Consider the following 6000-nt stretch of genomic DNA (forward strand, 5'->3'; position numbering starts at 1 on the left):
CATCTGATTATAGCTCCAAATTGATAATACAGTATGAAAATGTAAATGGAATCCTGATGTGTGTGGTTGAAATGAATGTATATGTGTGTGAGCAGCGTGTGTGTGAGTGTGTGTGTGTGTGTGTGTGTGTGTGTGTGTGTGTGTGTGTGTGTGTGTGTGTTAATCTGTGTCAATGTGTGTCTGGGTCTGAAGCCCCAGAGGACTAAAGTCTCCTTTGATTCGGAGCGAAAGGCCAGCGGTGGCAGCGAATACTAGCCGGAGCGAGAGAAAACATGAAAGCAGCATCTGTAATTATGCTTAACCCTCAGCCCTCAAGGAGAGATTTGGTGATGCAACATCACTCTGCCTTTACGAGGCTAATACAACACCAGCACCTCACTCTACCTTTTCATAAGGCCAAAAGCAAACGCATATTGACATGTACATATACTCTCTTGATGGATTCATTAGACGGAAAGGGGAGGCGCAGGATGCAGGGAAAAAAAAAAACACTTGAAATCTTGAAAGCAGCAACTGTAATCTGTCTCACTCTGTAATTATCCCCAACCCTTCAGGGTGGGTTCGGACATGCAGCATCTCAGCACCTCTATGACGCTGTTCACACACACACACACACACACACACACACACACACACACACACACTGCACGAACACACACACACACACTGCACGAACACATTGAGACGTACATGCAGTCATTTATCTCAATACAGTAATAACACTAATGATATCCCATGGGTACCTACAAAGTAAAAAGGAGGGACTGAAGAAGGAGTGAGTGGGAGAGAGAAAGAGTGGGAGAGTAAGAGTCTTTGTGAACAGTATGCTCTCATCTCTGTTGGCAGGAACGCCATTTGTGAGTCTGTATGATGTTTAAATAGAGACAGCAACTGACGCGTGCGCACACACGCACTCTGAGAAACACTCACACATGTACACACTGACGAGTGTGTGCGCAGACTAGAAGACAGAGACTGGGGGAATGGAGAAGAAAAGAGGATTTAAGCGACACTGGCAGGCTCTCACACTGTTTTTAGGTCAATGACAAGAAGCCTATTCAACAGACAGACACATGCAGACACACAAGTAAAAAAGTACACAAACACTTGCAGGGGTGTGCACACGAGAGCAGCTCAAACACACACATCCACACACACACAAGCTGTGCATGCGCGCAAAATGTACTTAGCTGCATTTACTGTCAACCCTCGAGAATCTCTGTAACAGTACTAGAAAGGCTCGACAGATATCACACTCTCCTCAGCTGTTATTTTTCCTCATTGTCCCCTCATGCATGGCCCTGCCTCTCTGTCCATTCTCTATGTCCTCTCTCTCTCTTTCTCTCTCTGTCTCTCTCTCTCTCTCTGTCTCCCTCACATGTGCACAGGAGTTTGTTGAAGCTGTTTTTCTGCATGGACCAGCTCCATTTCCTGTCCTGTTTGGACACTGTGTGCTCCTGACCCACCATCTTGGCCAGGGTTCAAAGGGACAGTGTGTTTGTTTGTGTGTGTGTGTGTGTGTGTGTGTGTGTGTGTGTGTGTGTATGAGGGTGGTGCGAGTGGGGGGTGGTATGGGAGCAGGCACACAGATCAAAGAGGGTTGAAAACAGTCTGTCATCCCACTAGGAAGCATCAACTCTCATAAATATTCACCAGAGGATGTGTGCTCGTGCGTGTGTGTGTTTGTATGCATGTTTATGTGCGCGTGCATGCGTGTTTGAATGAAGCCCACTCGTCTTTTGTAGTGTAGCCTACATCATTTGCTTCTAATCATGTAACTTCCGTGGTTAAAGGAACAGTTTGACATTTTGGAAATGAGAGGGTTGATGCCACTCTCACATCTGTACGGTGAATATGTAGCTGGAGCCAGTAGCAGAAATAGCTAGCCTTAGCTAACTGGAATATCTCTTGGCAGTTGGCAGGCGACCACCAGAGGCTCCAGGAAGTTCTTCCTCTCTGCCAAGAAATAGTCCAGCACGTAGCCCTCACAAAACAGCGAATTGACATTTTTACACTTTGCTTTCTGTGCGGATTAAACAAACGAGATACAGGGTGTTAATTAGCGAGCTTCAGAGGTGGGGGTAGGAGGATTTTGTTGCCTTTGGACAGAGCCAGGTATTGTTTTCCCCTTTGTTTTCCAGTCTTAAACCCATTCAGAACCCAGTTATGTTCCAAACACAAAAAATATTTCAATGGTGGATTTCTACTCTAAATGCACTCAAATCATTAAATAAAATACTGTATTGTGTTATTTTTTTTCTGTCTAAGCAAGTGGACAAAAATCTGAACACAAGAAACGCCCTATTAGTAAAAATGGCAATGAATAATATATATTTTTTTAATTATTAGTATTTATACACACACATAGATCTTGACATCCTAGAAAAATGACGTCCATTGGAACTGTCTGCTCGCTCCAGCCACATATTTACTTTCTAGACTGTTGATCTCCTCATCTAACTCTCGGCAGAAACCGTCTGAAACCATAAAATGCTGACATATTTGCAGACTCCACAAACATAAGGCGAACTTGTTCTCAACCACCACACGTCCAGCAGATACACAGCAACACGGTCATTCATTTGCAGTCATGTTTGTTTCCCCCTGGCGACTGTGTTTTCAATATTTACTCTACTTTAACTCTGTTTTTGGTCTCTAGCACCTCCTGAGGGAAACATCAGGCTTTTTAGCTGCTAAATACTCCACTATTATCAACAGATAGCCACTAGATTTGTATATAAATATTGTGCACCTTCATTATGCAACTTTTCAAAAATAAGAAAAGTGAAGAATGAAGAAATGAGTAATATTCCTTCACAAATTCAAGTAATAAAGCAGCAAACTAAATATGCAAATAATAAAACTGACAGAAACACAATTAGTCTGTTAGAAGGAGGCTTATTGTATTGAAATAATCAAATGATTATTAAAGTTGACTCAGTTCAGAAACTGTCAGGATAGTAAATTAAAGGCCAAACAGTGTCAAAGGTCTATGAGAAGCCAACACAGAATCCAATAAAGCAAAAGACTTACTGTAGATGGCTCCTTTGGGCAAATGAAAATATCCAATAAAGCGAATAAAAAAAAGTTGAGGGTTAAATCCAAGCAGAAAAAAAGGTGAAGATTAAAAAAAAAAATCAATCACAGCTGCTCCAGGGATCAGCACTCTGTCTAGCAGCACATGGTTGCCCAAGCAGGAAATCCAGCCGGTTCTGCATACAAACTGACACTCACATTCTTCCAGCTGCACTTCCCCTTAGCTACTGTTGCGTGGGTTTTCTCTGCTTTCCTTTCACAGAGCAGGTACAGCGTTAGATGAGATCTTAAATAGATCTGTCTTTTTTGAGATCTCTCTCTCTTCTCTCCTTCCTGTTCCCCTCCATTGTGGTTTGTTTGGTATGGTTTAGCCCCACCCACAATCACAGGTGTCACTCATTGGTCTCCTCACTCTCCAAGGCTAATCTGGATTTTTTTTCACTGATCCTTCACATTCTTCCCCTCCTTGACATGAACACACATTGTTGTGTGTTGTGCTCTTTTTTTTGACTGCATTTAAAAACTCGTGAAGGACATTAAGGATTGCTAAACCTTATGTCTTCAGCATTAGGGTTTGAGTTTGTAGACATGCTCTGGGTTTTGCAGGTACCTTCAAAAACAGCTTTGCATAATATTTCTTTTACGCTTTCATTAAATACATGAGGAGAGAGACAGGAAACAACATGCAGCAAAGATCCCTGACAATATCTGAACCAGGGATGTTGCTGCCTGTGGTTGCTGCACTAATGCCAAACAAAAACTTATTTTCTTGCTCTTGAAACTACAGTAACACTAAGTCTCCCTTTATTATAATTCTGAAGTTGTCTGAGGAACATCTGCATACGCTTCGGGCTGTTTTAATTGTAAACAACATCATAAGCAGGTCCATCTGGAGGTAAATCTTTCCAAATCTATGTCCACTGGACTGTCCGTCTTCCTGCCAATTTTTAAATCCCCAGGTGTTACACTGGCAGTTTCTTGAACAGCAGAGTTTAAGGCACACCTGAACTCGGGTTGATATTTAATTTCAATTTACAATAATTTCCATCCACACAGGAGGAGGAGACTGCACACTTAAAACTTCCAAAACATTTTTCTTTGTGATCCGTCAAAACAAAGCTCTGCACATCTATGAATTTAATAAATTAAAGATTAATTTTCCCCCTCACAGATTGTTTTACCTGAATACATTTTAGAGGCCCTGGTCATCACCTTGTGATCCTTTCAATTCATCTCACCACCGTTTGTTTGGGGGGTCATGACCTTCAGCTTGGGAATTAATGCCCTAGAGGTCCTGAGTGTATGGCAGCTGGACGTGCAGGTGTTTCTCGATGAAAAATGTTTCCAACCCAGCTGCCTTTGACTTAGCGCTTGGTATATCCAACCTGGATTACTTAGAATCGTGATAGACATGTAGTTATGGGGCTACGTTTTACTGTACAGTTCCCTCTTTCAGTCACATCAGTCTGTGGATGTTGAGCTTTGGTGTCACGGTCCATAGTTTGAGATTGTGAAAGTGATACTCCGAGTTCTCCGCTCAGATCCCACCTCTTCCAGAAACAAGCAACTGTCTGTGTTAGTATCAGTTAAATTCAACCCATCAGGTGAAATGTTCCACAATTACTAAGAGGAATTTATTCCCTTCTCGACTTCAGCCAACAAGCTTCTAATCATCCACGCACAGATGCTGAAAAATACTGCAATGCTTTATAAATTTTTACATTCCAAATCTTCATAAAATCTTTAACACATTTTTCAAGATTTGAACTTGCCAACTTAAATGGTTTTGGTGATAGCTGATTGAATCAGAATGTGTGGGATGTAACATCTAATGGAGATGATCCTCTTTTTTTATAGTATTCTTCCAAAACGAGAAAATCCTGTCACTTTCTGCTTGTTATTTAAAGATTTGCTGTATATTACTATTTTTTTTAAAACATGTGTTTGCAAGCAACTCAAAGCGATGTGTTATTTTATAAAGCACCTACTGTTCGTATTAAGACTGCTTGAGAGGAAGAATGCAACAGAAACCAATATGCAAGAAACGCTTCATGGGAAAACCTAATGGCTGCTATAACTCACCGGCACTTTAACCCTTCCCTCAAGACCCCGTATCTGTTTACGTATGTGCGCACAAGTGTGTGACATTGATTTATCCCTTCTCAGGCGATTTAAGCAGTCTCTTTTTAAATGAACCCTTTTAATGGCCTACTATGTTAACAAGTGCTAAAGGACTCTTCAGCTATGGAGTTATTTAAACAGAGAAAAGAGACAAATAGAGGGAGGTCAAGAGACAGACCGAATACTGAGAGATTAAACCATAAGGTGAAGAAAAATGGTTTTCTTTTCATAATTTTACAGTATTAATTGTTTGTCTTCGAACAATGAATTACATGACAAGCATACATAATTTGAAACTCACATGTGAGGTCTTTTCCACCTGTCAGGCAGCGCAGGAGATATGAGGTTGTGATGCGAGTGTGTTGGCCTCATGGGCTTCTCCTGTGCCCATCCTGTGGAATAACTTCCCCCCCTCCAAAAACGTGCCCTCGGGCAACGATAGACAGGCTTAGTTTGAGTGTGTGTAGGTGCGCTGTGCATGAACGTGTCCATGTACATGTCTTTGTCTGCGTGCCTGCACGGATATCTGTTTGCTGTGTATGTGTCAAGGACAGCTGTTCCTTCTGTTTCTTAGTAGGGCTTCAGGCGAATCCCCATCCAAGCCTGTCCAAATGCTCCTTTCTTCGGGGGACAGCGATAGATTTTCACCGTTCTCCGTCCTTAATAAATCCTTCCCAACGGCAATCAACACAATCAGAAACCTCCGCTGCTCAAATATTTCTGTTTGTTTAATGTCAGTGCTGGTAGGCTTGGATTTGCCTGCTGCAGGAGATGGATATATTGTAGTCTCTCCCTGCATCTCTCAGACGTCACTCTCTGCACATGCTGTAGTACATGGGTGAG

Source organism: Seriola lalandi, unplaced genomic scaffold, assembly GCF_002814215.2.
Source record: "Seriola lalandi dorsalis isolate HSWRI2012SDOR001 ecotype SW California unplaced genomic scaffold, Sedor1 jcf7180002053559, whole genome shotgun sequence".
Classification (NCBI taxonomy): domain Eukaryota; kingdom Metazoa; phylum Chordata; class Actinopteri; order Carangiformes; family Carangidae; genus Seriola; species Seriola lalandi.